The 13,745-nt window shown below is 40.4% G+C and overlaps 1 protein-coding gene across 7 annotated transcripts in view; it reads right to left on the bottom strand.

Moving 5' to 3' along the window:
• The window catches only part of UBE3A (ubiquitin protein ligase E3A), a 55,595-nt gene extending 43,080 nt beyond the window's left edge, over positions 1 to 12,515 (bottom strand). For 3 of the 7 annotated variants that reach the window (XM_085321464.1, XM_085321457.1, XM_085321461.1), the window contains exons 1-3: positions 11,956 to 12,347; positions 7,782 to 7,871; positions 3,575 to 3,642 (exon numbers count right to left, since the gene is read on the bottom strand). The gene's annotated coding sequence lies outside the window, so the exon portion shown is untranslated. Of the gene's footprint in view, positions 1 to 3,574; positions 3,643 to 7,781; positions 7,872 to 11,955; positions 12,348 to 12,441 lie in introns of those variants that run through there. The other 4 variants (XM_085321460.1, XM_085321462.1, XM_085321458.1 and 1 more) reach the window with 3 other exon arrangements.
• Positions 12,516 to 13,745: the final 1,230 nt, after the last annotated feature.

The raw sequence follows: 13,745 nt of genomic DNA, 5'->3' as shown, positions 1-13,745 counted from the left end.
TTTTGTATGTTTGTTCAAGGATCCCTCTGAATTCYGCAAGAATGATGAAGTAATTGCCCTTCTCCAGTTTGATACATTTCCAGAATGGCTTTTAGTAGCATGATTGAAAGGACAGTCAGCATCTGTATGGTAAGAGGTGCCCTCAGAACTACCCTAGCCAGCTCACTTCTTCAAAAGGGAACTTCTGCTAGTAGGAAAAAGCTGGCCTTGTATATCTTGAGATTGATACCACCTATAGGATACCAAGTATCCTATAGGAAACTGTAGATTATTTACCAAATCCCTAAGTTCAATTTTAACTGGAGGTTACAGAAGAAATTAACAGGTATGCTCGAGACTTGTAATTTTTTTTTAAACGAGATTTGAAGTATCAATTGCTTTTACTGCCTGTATGACGTTCCAAACACAGAAAGCCTACAAAGACATGACAAGATTTCACAGGTTTTCTTCTAATAGGTCAAATTATCAGTGACCTCAAAGTAAAATAAAACAGTCACTAATAAAACCTGATGAAATAAGTCCTAGTGAGGCTGCAAAAAAAAAAAATAAATAAATAAATAAAATAAAGGCATGTGTAGGGAAAAAAAAAATCACTGCTTGATAAGCCAAACCCATTCAATCATAACATACTACAAACACAATAGGAAGCCATATAGGTAGAAGACCAAAAGAATAGAGATCTACCCTGGAAAGTGCTAACCAGAAGGGAGTTAAGGTAGTTGCAATGGATAAGCAAACACAAACATGTTCCCAGTATTACAGCTAGAATGACAAATACGATTCATGAAGGGTTTCTGGAAAGGTATCTGTTCATCTGCACGAGGCACTTGAGACATGTTCAAAACTTGAGCCTAGTTCTCAAATTACTCAATATCCCTCGGAAGTTTTTCAGAAGCAGCAGAAAGAGTTCAAAGTTAATCAAGCTAAAAATTAGAGATAGCAGAAGAAACAAAGTCCTTTTACAGCATAGGAAGAATGCACTAAAACATTCCTCCAGTTAGAAGGAAGTATATAAAAAGAATATGACTAGAAACTAAAGGTTGACGAATTCAAATTTGAGTAAGTAAGAACACAAACATGCAGCATTGTGAGGACAATTAACACATGAAGAAGTTATTTGGGGAAGGGATCTGAATTTACTACTGCTATCTTGAAATTAAGKCTGGTACCATTCCAGAATTTACATTTTAACGAAAACATAACTTGAGTTTCATAAAGGTAGTGCTTTTAGTAATTTTCAACATAAGGGGATCAACTATAGATTTTATATAAAGTCTTTCTTCCACAGTATCTTTACACTTGCTTTGCCTCAAGGTCAATAATGCCATGAATTATACAGTAATAAAATAAGGTCCACTGTTTGCTCCCAATTTCTTTTCTAAAGCTAAATGTTTGCATGTTATTCTCATCTTCTACAACTGCCTTCACAATCATAGACACTAGATTTGTCCTTCAACATTTGATTTTGGCTTGATATTTCAGTAAGTTCATAGATATACTTTATTCACTGTTGTAAAATAGGTAGACTTTGAATTATCTTTAGTTCCTCTATCCTTCACTTATAACCGAAGAAAATTCAGCTGTGGTCTACTTAACGCACACATACACACACACATCCTCTCCTTATCTCTTGCAGGAGAGCAATTTGTTTCTATCTCAGTGAAATAGTAGCAGTGATGCCTGCTACTGCAGACTTCTCCCAAACTAATACACAGTTACAAACAAAAAAAGCCCCTCCTATATCTGATGGCGAGATCCAATAGTCTATTTAAATTTCTTTTAGTAGCTATGTTTTGTACTGGATAGGTATCAAGTTAAGTTACTTTCCAAACAGAAAGGCTATCCAGCTTCACTTCAGCTTTTACATTTAAACTTTACTTCCATCTGTTCTTTTTCTCATCCCTTGTTACTTTGCTTTCTTTTCCCAAYCATTGCTCATGTAGCCTTTCACGTAAAGTACCTCTGTTCACCTACGTGTTTCTTTATATATAGTTTATATTAATACCAAGTAAAGATGCAATCCTTTATCATAATATTCAACCTTTCTGCCATTCTATTAGCATTCGTTACTCATACTGTGCTGGTTAGAAAGGGATTCTTGTCCATTGGTTTAGGAAGCACATACAATTAGAAAAACATATATTTTATATATGTATATATGTGTGTATATATATAAATATATATAAAAATTATATACATACATACAGTGGAAAGTAGTTGAACATCCAGAAAAAAAGCAAACAGCAGAAATAATGGCAACAAAAAAAAATAATGGCTTAGGTTTGAGGAAGAATAATCATCATACACACAACTGGTACTGAAACTGGAGAGCAAGAAGCAGGTGGGTGGTCCCAGCGGTGCTGCGGGTGCAAAAAATGAATATACTGCCTGCCAGATGTCTACCAGAGTAAAGGACCAATCTATAAAATTCTTTCAGGAACATCTGGATTATGATGATATAACACTATGGCTTTTAAATAGATTTACAGTTTTTAATTAGCATACACTATCGTGAAAGTTTCAGCTTAAGTATTTATTATTTTAGCTCCCCTCTGTAGCTTTCATGAAACAAATAAAAAAGGAAAACAGAAAAAAAGACACCTAACAACCCTTCTGCAAGGCTGAAGTTTCAAAACTTTAAATAGGTTCGTATGTCAGGTATTTTCAAAAGAATAATCTATACATAGACACAGGTATAGAAGTTGCTTCAGCAGTTACTGAATTCTTCTCCACATTTAAGGCAGTTAAAGAAAGTAAATACATCATTTAGAAGTTACTGAATTAACTACATACTATTTTATATGCATTAAAAGACCAATTTAGTAAGCTAGAAAAATCCAAACTTGAACTTTTTTTTTTAATAGAGAAATTCAAAAAACTTGATAGCTATGTCATCAAGTTTCAGAGCTTTACAGAACTTAGAGTGGTGCATGTGTTCTTTACTCTCAAACTGTCTTAGTATAAGGTTAAAACACAAAAATTAAAATAACTAAGAGTTAAGGTTCCAACCCTGCTATAAGGTATATTTTAAGCTGGCTGGACATTTAACAATATAAACAGCAAGAGATACCATATACCATGTGCTCATGTTAGAACTGCTAATGAAAGTTACATTTCCGTATTCCTAAGATTCTAATTTCCAGTTTTTGCTTACAATAATGTTTGCTTAGGTTTTCTAGCAGACATAACTTTCTAATTAAATTCAGAACTAAAAACTGTACAATTATGACTATAAGTATGTCAGCAGCAAGGAAACCCACTCTTCAAACAGTGCTGATCCTTAACCAATACATAAAGAAACAGATGAATGGTAGTAGCATGATACTGAGTTTGTAAAACAAATTAAAATGCACCAATGTTGCATCATCAGTATTTATTTTGTCCAAGAACATCAAATAACTCAGTTTTAGAAGAACTAAGCCTACCAGTAACAGACATTATGGTTGAAGAAATATGGTGGTGGGGGGAAAGTCAGTATGCAAGTTTGCAAGTCGTCCCCTCCTTTTTTTAAACAGGGCAAAAATATAATTATTAGTTGTACATACACACAGTAGAAATGAAAATATAAACATACCATATCTTCCCACAGCTGCGTAAGTTTGTCCTTCCAGATTCTAAAATGGGTTTCTACAGTTCTTGTACCTGTAATGCAAAACACTATTTCAGTTTTTGCGCTATGTTCCATACCAGCCTAGAACTTCATGTGACTTTAAAGTTATATATTCAAAATGGCCATTCAATTAGAAGCAAATACTTGAAATCACAGCAGATAAAATACTTAATATGGTATGGAAACTATAAAAGCAGAAAGTCCATAAGCATAGTACTGCGCTTTCTTTTCTAGTGATGTAATACAGTTGTATAATTCCGTTTGTCCAGTTTCTGCCTCTTCATTATAAACATCCATTTATTTCTTCTAAATGAAAGATTTCACTCTTTTTTTTTTAAGGCATCAGCAGTTAATAAGAAAAATATTCAAAGGCAACAACAAATAGAACCACATTTTTGTCCTGGCTACACAAAACTTTTGAAGTTTCATAAGCTTGTCTACAGAGGTCCATTTTTAGAGAAGCCATAATTAACAAGGGACTCAAGTCTGAAACACACTCCAAATATTTTAAAAGCACAACTGATTTGAGGGCTTGCATACAGAGAAATAAGTGACAGAGAACTTATCAATTATTGGGCATATAACTAAATACACCTAGTAATTATTTTTTAAAAGTTATTAAAATTTCATATAGTGAAAATTCTCTACGCCAAAAGAATAATTAGTTTCTTGGTTCTTAAACTCCACTAAGAACAAGGGAATTCAATTAAGTTGATTTAGTCTAATCTCCAGCACAGATCACAGTTCCTACCAAGAAAATTCTGGCTACTTAAAAATACATTCAGCTATGTCTTAAAGATATTAAACAATGGAGAACTCATGCAGTACCAAAGGCTCAGTTCTGTATTAAAGATATGAAAGAAGTGATGCTTGACTGACATAGTTGTGCCCGTAAAGCTCTATAGCACAAACGGTTCATAAGCAGACAATTTTTCACATCTAAAGAGAATTGCATTCTACCTGTCCTATAAAACAAGATTTCTATTTCAACAATTACAAAAGTTATGTGGATTTACACATGATTAGGATTAATAAATTCATGTTATACAACTGTGTCTAGAAAATGTTATCACCACTGGGGGGGGGGGGAAGGGGGAAAGATTAATCTAAACAATATGAGACAATGTAAYTGATTATTTTCCTGTAAGGAAGTGGGACTGCCATTCCACACAGAATCCATACAGATTTCCAACAGAAATCCAGATGATCTTATATTGTAGTTTAACAAGAGCATTATAAGTATTACAAATTATAAGACAAACCAAGTAAAAAGTATTCTGACAAATATGACCAATATGCTTGCATCTCATACCACAGAMCCTCTAACTTAAAATGATTTATACACACAAACCAACGCAATCTACATAAAATTCATTCTTTCTCCTCTGAGGTACAAAAGTACCAGTTTGAATGCACAAAGTACAGTCACAAAAAGTATCACAAATACGCTTATTAGGGGACTTTATGATTGTTGTCCAGCAACAGGAGAAAGGACAAAGGTCCACAACATACCTGAGGCTACACAAGGTAAGACAATAACTCCTGCCATTACCCTTTACAGCAGAAACAAGACCACAGTGGAGGAGCTGGGTCAGACGATTTCCTTCGCAATGCGCGGCTAGCATCAGAAGAGCCAACACCACTAACAGCACAAGACTGAAGCATCTGGGCTTCCAGTTTCAATCCCTCCAAGTCCCACCATCAATGCAAATGTCAGCCCCTCAGGAATTCAGGAGTCTACAGGAAGAGTTTTGGGCAAAGGCTACACAACAAGAACAAAGCGAACTACAGAACAGAATCACAGAATGGTAAGGTTGGAAGGGACCTCTGGAGATCATCTAGTCCAACCCTCAGCATAGCCCCATACGGGGATTGAACCCAYGACCTCGGCATTAGCAGCACCACACTTTAACCAACTGAGCGAAACCTGCCCCCATGCAGCGTTCATCTATCTCATGAAACTATTTCAACATTCATCTTTAGCATCTTTATTAATTAGCAATAAGCCACATCCGCTTTAAAAAAATATGTAAATGGACAGATTTGAGAAAGGGTATTGCTAATACCATTGCTTCCACTCAATGTGAATCTTCACCTGTCACATGACCAGAATCAAAAYGGGTTTTTTCTTTTAAAAGCACAACTCTGATGTCATACATTTTCAATAAAAAATAGAAGACTTCCAAAGTTCATCATGCTGAATGATGTTAACAGAGATAAGCTACTGAACCAACAAAGCAACTATGGTGTACAGAACTGGAAAAGATTTAARCAAAAACTATCAATTATGAAAAATACTTTGCAACTCTCACATGTGCCTGAAAAATATCAGAAGTCATCTCTATCAGGAGTTCGGATGATCTTTTTCCAAAAGCAGAAGAAAAACTTGAGAGAGTTACCCTAAAGTAAATGGTAGGCATTTTGCCTAGGATTATAGATCTTCTCACTCAATTTCAAAGGACATCAGTTAGAACACTAACCATTTTGGCTCTAATTATGTCYATTTTCCATGAGTGACATTCTTAATACGACAGCACATTAGTCAAATAAAGAAATAAGTATTCACAAATATCCATTCTTCAATGTGATATTCAGGTTTTAAGAACCATGCAAATGGAGCATTTATCACCTTACAAAGGAAAGAGCTCAACCTTTGCAACCAAGAAACATCATGATTTTGGAAAAGCAATCCACTCTTAAGAATGCCTGTGTTCATGGAACTTGTACAGAACTTGCAGTTTGTGTGGACTATAAGCACGTACYTTTGCTATGTTTTTTGTTTACGCAAGTTTTACTACAACTGAAGTATGCATCTAGATGCTGCTACTAATGGCAGCATGCACAAGCAAACCTTGGGCTTTCTAATCACAAGAGAGGGCATGTACAGACATTAAACTACACTATTTGTCACCAAGACTTTGCACATTAGAATTTACTGTGAACTAGACAGCAGTCATTATCCTGAAGGCAATGCAGACAAAAAGCATACCTATAATAAGCTCAAAAGCACGACCAACCATAAAGCAAAAGAACAACTCATACACAAGTATAGCAGCAATTCCTGATGAATTTTGACCTGTAGCTCATTTTAGAAGTGCAGTTTCTTTAACAGGCACACCACCACCTCCGGCACAGGRAGCCTGTAGAACTGCAGCTGCTCTAACCTGGGTCCCAGAGAGCATACCAGAGCAGGAGTATACAAGTAATGCCAGAGCCTGACTGTCTGGACAAGTCTGGCATCTCTCAGYGCTGCGCAGCTTGGCAACATGCTACAGATAAGCTCTTCTGCCTCCCCTGCACACAGCTCCTAAAGGTAGGGGAAAAGGGGATGTTTGTCATTCTAATTGCTCTTTTTAATAATTTCATTGATATAATGATTATTGAGGAAGTATTAAGAAGTCCCTGAAGAGGTTCCTCCAACAGTAGCAAGATCCTGGCCTCCCCTACAAAGATGATCTGAAGAGGTAGCTTCACCCCTCGTACTTGAGCTCAGTTGGGACAGCAGGAGTCTTGCCACAGTCCTCAAAGGACACAGAATGAAGAGCAGACCAYGTGGACCGATCTTCGCCAGCAAACACTCAACAGCAACAAAACCTAAATACTAGACAACGGTTCCACGATTTTCTGCTTGTGATCCCACTGGTTGATGCAAGGCCCACCAACACTTCATTTCTACCAAATTTTAAACTCATACACCGCGCTTTTTAGTTTTTGATATAGTTACTTAGGCCACAGTTTGTAAAACTATGTCATACAAAGATTCTGAATATCTTTTTTGACATACTAATGAACAGAACATGAAAGAAAGTAGTACCTTCCGCATTAAACAGCCAAACGGTACATCAGTTCAAGCTTCTGCTAAAATGTCATCACTACAATTCACCTCTGGTGCAGTTCCACTGTTGATGTACYAGGCAAGATAATCATGACTCTTAAAGATCAACTACCTGAATATGGAGCATATTTTTAAAGTTATTTGGATGCAAATAGTAATGCTTTTTGATGGAAAGTCATGAAAAGCTGTACAACAGTGAATATCCCTTTCTAACTATCAGATTACAAASAAAGTCTAATCCTCTGCTGCATTAAGTAGAATTTCTTTTTAAAATACATAYACATTTGTCCTAAGGAACCGCAGGCTGCTTCAAAAGAAGCAGGTCACCCCTCTTACCTAACACAGTGAAGTGAGGTTCCAAAGGGAAGCCAACCATTTAGTTCCTCTGAGCTGAACAACTGCAGTTTCTCTTAATTCTTCACCACCCTGTAAGACACAGGTAAAAACCATGCAGGATGGTAACAGAAAGAGCATCGGAAAAGACTGATTTCCCCTCCCTTCCTCCATTCAGCAGTTTGCATAATACAGGGAAGCAGGCTCAACCTATTAAAAGTAGTAGTTAATGCTTTCTTCAGGAGATTCATTCATAAGAAGAGTATTTGCAGGACTATATAATTGCAGGACACTATAATAATATTTAATGTAGTTTGGTAGTAAACAAGTTATTTTGCCAWCAAGCTCTGTCAATCCAAGCCACAAGAGACCATTCAGAAATAGTGATTTAAAGTTTGATTTAGTAATGTGTTGCTTTACCAAGCAGGAATCCTGCATCTAAACATTATTTGATTTTATCTTTTTATCTTTCTACTATGAGGTTATTTTCCTGAAGAAATGTCTTCTACACTTCAGTAACTATATCAACTGATGAGCTTTTCTACTACATATTATCTCTATACTACATTTGCATACTTTCTGCTAACCAGCTAGATACTTTAAACATGTTACTATTCACATGAATCAACACCCTCCAAATGAACCTTTGGTTCATGGACAATATATCGCCTTGTGAGGCTGTCAGACACTGCCTGTGAATACAGGAAGTTAATACAGCAAAAGATCAAAGTATTTAAGGTGACAAGAACAAATGTCCCTTCAAACATTTAATTTGCTCATTACCATTGTCTACGGCAACTAAGTATTCAAGCAAAGCAAACAAAATTTTTAGGCTTTTTTACTTATTGCTGCCACTGTTTAGAGACAAAATGTCAATGTTCATGATCTCTTTATTTTATTTTAAAAAACAATCTCATTCTTTCCACTCCTCCCCTATAAAGTAAATACCATATTTAAAATGATTTGGTACAGACCGTCATAGCAAAGCTATTGCCCCACTTCTTCCATGTACCAATCAGATTTTGATTAATGATAAAAAGTCTTTAAACATTGTTTCTCTCTATAACTTACAACTACCTTAACAACTGGTACYTCAGAAAAGTATTTACCAGAATAGCTAGAAGCGTATCTTTTTTTAAAGATAAGTATCAATTCATTAACTAAAGCTAAGTAAAGACCTGGCCCACAGTGACCAGAAACAAAGATCAACACTTTGAAATGAGATAAATGCCTTAGTACTTTAAGAGTTCTGTTTACTTGTTTCTCAATTTCGTTTTCTGTCTTTAAGAATTAGTGATTCTTACCTTACAGTGTATGAATAAACTGACTGAGGGGGGAGGGGGAGCAGAATATTCTATGGACAGTCACTAAGTAAACTGAAACCAAAAGTTTCCAAAGGGGGGAAAAAAAAATCTTTCCTGTACAATACAAACTAGAGAACATGCATTTTTTAATATAAACATCAAATTGTTCCATTGTAAATGTCATATCATGTATTACACTAATTATTGTTTATACAAAGTGCTATATGCTTAAACATGTTCTACACTTCAACATATTTGTTTGACTATTAAAACTTGACTCAAAGATATATTCCCTCAATTATGTATTTAGTTAAGTAGAACCTGTGAATTCATAAAGAACTAATGAAGAACATGACAACAAAGCATGCATTTATAATAAAATAAGCRTTATATTACAAGTACATATTTCATTTCATATTTTTGAAGCACATCTTCTCACCCAAAAATGAAGTTAGATGGAAATAAAGTCATCAATCTGTCCTATTTTTGCCAGATGATTCTAACAGGTATGTCCTCAAGGTGCTTAACAGGGACCCTCACTATCAGAGCAGATCACCTGATGTATTTAACAAATATATACAATTTYTAAAAGATTATCTTTTCTGTGTTAGTTCTCTAAAACCTAGAAAAAAAATCCCTCTGATTCACAAAAGCATCAATATTCACATTTTGTCTCTAAACAGTGGCAATAAATAAAAAAAAGCCTAAAAATTTTGTTTGCTATTAAAAAGGACCCAAACCACAAAATGCTAGAGTGCTGAAGAGGATCTGGACTAAGATCTAGGCTTTGGAACTCACTGCTGTGAAAAATATAAAGAACACACCCCTGCTTTTTCAAACCTGCTCTTACTTCAGTAACTTTTTGTACACACATACACATGCAATTATTATCCCTAAAGAAAACAAACACAGCAAACCATTTATTCTGCCATCTAGAAAGAGAATTTGACACTTTTATTTTAAAATACTTGGGAGACAATCAGGATACTCCAGTGAGAACTATCAAACAACTTTGGTAAACAGAACAAGAACTTGTTAATTCCTGTACGAAAGCCACTACATTAAATAGTAAATACCAAGAGTGGCATAGAATGCATTTGCAAAAGAGAGATGAAGCATCTGTAATATTGCAATGAAATGATTTTGATTAAAGGTATTTTTCAACCCTTTGAACCTAAACATTGTTACAAATTTTCTTCCAAGATCTGTCTATACTGAACTGACAGAGCATAACTGTTTATGAGGACAGTCATAAGCACTGTGAGGAATGACCAAACTACATGTGTTTTAAAATGCAAACTATGTGAGGAAAACTACTTAATATCCATAACAATTTGATAATGCACATTTCCTATGTTCAACTCAATCATTAAATTCTGAGTTTTGAAGTATTTCAAAAGAAAAAAAAAGTGCCTTTGTTTCCAAAGTGAAAGGGCATAGACTGTTTAACGCCACAGTACTCATATATTCTAGTACCACTCAAAATGTGTAATCAAGATCTTCTTAACCAACAAAAAAAGTATTCGCTAAGAACTGTAAAGCCCATTTTTCAGCAGTTTTCATTTTCACCAAGAGGTATCTCTTACTACTTCCACCTTTCTTCCACTAGTCATAAGTGTCTTAAAAATATAGTTAAGCTTACACTATAGCTTTTCCCCTAGCTGGGGGTCTCTAAGTGGATGCTATTTGCCTGAAACCTGTAGGAACTCAACCTAACCTTTCACACTTCTCCCTTTCAAACTGGTCAATCAGTTAAAGAAASTATTAGATAAGCTGACAGTACAATCATATAGGTCCTACTTTCTTAGGAAATCAAAGCTAAAAAGGTACAATTTCCCACTGAAGAACTAACTTTTTGGTACACATAATAAAAGCCTGTCTGCGTAGCAGGCTAGTCTGACCTCACAGAACCTCAGGTTTGCACAGAGTCCTACACTGAGGCACATGAGTGKCTATCAGACACAGCAGGACTGTCTCGGAAGTAATTTGTAAGATAGACGCTTTGTCCCAAAACCAGAACTCAGGACAGCTCTTACACAAGGAAGAAATATAACAAATGTTGCCGTTAATTTTAACACTCCAGGAAGATAGAAAACATGACTACAAGTTTGCAGATTACATATTCTTGACACTTAACGGACTACTGTGGAACACATTTTGTTTCCTAAGCAGTAGTAACTTCTGAATAGCCATGTCACATCATTTTTAGATATCTGATTTTAAAAAGAGCTGAGAATCAAATCAACCCATGCAGTTCCTTCAAAAGAAGGGCAGCAGATGCACAAAAAAATGAAATCCAGAGTCCTGCTGTCAGTACTGACAGATCACGCTTACTAGCAAAGTGGCTTGATCGCCAGTTGGCTCTCCCAACTCTTCAATCAGGGTAAGAGGTAAGACGAGCAAGAGAGCACACCTACTTTGTGGCGCAAGCCCCGCACATTAGTTAGGGAGCCCAGCAGTACCTCACACACCTTCACCTGCCCAGCTGCCGGCCGTATCAGAGATGCCCAAGCTCTCCATCGCCGCAGCAGCCGCGGGGAACCGACAGCTTCCACGCCGGGAAACTGAGGCAGCGGCAGGCGGGGTTCACCCAAGGTCGCCCGGGAAGCCCGGGGCGCAGGCAGCCCAGGTCCCCTCGGGGGCGGGCCGGCGCCCGGGGCCGCCCGGCCTTCGCGCTCCGCGGAAGRGACAGGACAGCCCTCCCGCGCCCGTGCGCCTCGCAGGCGGCGAAGCACGGGAGCACCGCGGCCGCCTCCGGCCGCCCCCTCCCCGCGGCGGGGGCAGCCTCCCTCGCCGCCGGGCCGGGGCGAGGTGGGCGCCGTCCCCCGCTCCCGACCCTCCTCCGGGCCGGGCGCTGCGCGGCGCCTACCGACCTGGGCGCCGCGGCCTGCTGCTCCCGGTCGCTCCCGCCGCCGCTGCCGCCCGGGCTCATGCGGGGGCCGCGCCGCGCTCGGCGCCGGGCCACGGGCGACGAGGAGGAGGCGCCGCTGCTGCCGGTGGAGCCGTTGGGGCCCCCGGGGCGGAGAAGCCGGGGCCGCGGCCTCGGCGGGGAGGGAAAAGGAGAAGCGAGCGGCCTGGCGAGGCTGGCGGCGCGGCGCGGCGCGCAGGGGGGCAGGAGGGCGGGCCGGGCCCGCGGGGTGCGCCGCCTCTCGCTGCTGCCTCGCTCGCTCTCAGCCCGAGCCCCGCGCCACCATCTTGGGAGCAACGCGGATATCGGCGCGGCGCAAGCTCGGAGGACTCGCGGCGGGTGGGGGCGGCGGGGGACAAGGGAGGAGGACCCACTGCGTCCCGGCGTGCAACGCGAGCGGGGTGGGGGCTGGGGAGGCGGTCAGGCGAGGCGGCTGCGGCACGCTACCCACCGGCCGAAACCATAGAGTCCCCTAGCCGGCTTCCTCCTGCCTTTTTCACTTGGCGCGCCCGGCGGAAGGGAACCGAGGTAGCGCCTGCGTGCCTGGGGCGCGAGGCGAGCGCCGCCATGTTGGAAGAGGGCAGCGAAGGGGCGGGCCAAGGCGGGGCGGGGCGAGGACTCCCGCCCTATGGAGCGGCGGTCAGCTCGGCGGGCGGTGCGGGGGTGGGAAGGAGGGGAGAGGTCACATCGCGCATGCGCAGGGGCAGCTCCGCGCTTCCCCCCGCACACTCCCCGCCCGGGGCGATCGTGGGTGAGGTGGGGGAGGGGCGGAGGTTTGTGGCGGGAGGGCGAAGTGCGGCGGTTGGCGGAGGGGCGCGGGGTCAGCGCGGCGGTTGGCGGCCCGCACGGCCGTTACACCCCGCCACCCGCTTTGGGCAGCTGCTACACACACACCGAGACACATGGTCACAGCACATAGCTCTGCCTGCATATGCGGCTACAGACATGGGCACATACATGTGGGCACACCCATACATACACATGTGTGTATGTATGCTGACATAAATACATTTGCTTACATGTTCACACACATACACACACACACCTGTACATGTACACATGCATGCATATACATACCCATTTATACATGCTCATGCATACATACATGCGTGCACACACGCTTAAATCAACATGCATACACACCTACACACGTGCATGCAGGCTGAGGGGTGGTGATACAGCAAGGCACATTGCTGCTATAGTAAAAAGCCTCATAATTTCTCAGTGAATTGCCCACCAAGGGCTTCCACAGCTGACTCCTGTCACAGTGATCTGATCAACCCTCAGCCTGGATCCAGGGCCATGGGTTTGCTGTGTTTTATCAAGTTCAACCTGGGCAGAGAGCCAGCGCTGGCAAACAGAAGTGCAAGAAGAGGAATGGCCTGTGAGCTTTGGAAGCAAGTCGGAAGAGCCCTGTGTTGCTGCTGTCACTAGCCAAGGTGCATCAGGACAGGCAGAGCCCAGATGGGGAAAGGCACCCATGCAACTGTCCCTACTGCAGCCAGTGTTACGGAAAGGAAGGGAAGAGTGAGGGCTAGATTATTTCTTGAGATGAAGAAGTGTAGTGAGGATCTTGATGACTTTGCACATGGTGGTGGGTTGAAGGGCGCAGAGCAGTGCCAGTATATGCTCATGTTGCCAAAAGCCTGATACTACTCAAACCATTGATGATTTCACACTTGTATCAATAAGGTTTACTTCCAATGTAGCTTTACATATAAATACACAAATACAAAAAAAAAAAAAAAAAAAAAA

The sequence above is a fragment of the Rhea americana genome, unplaced genomic scaffold (genome assembly GCF_003343005.1).
Source record: "Rhea americana isolate MKP2758 unplaced genomic scaffold, rheAme1 scaffold_7, whole genome shotgun sequence".
Taxonomy (NCBI): Eukaryota; Metazoa; Chordata; class Aves; order Rheiformes; family Rheidae; genus Rhea; species Rhea americana.
The sequence above is the reverse complement of the archived record's forward strand: the minus strand, read 5'-3'. Positions and strand labels throughout refer to the sequence as shown.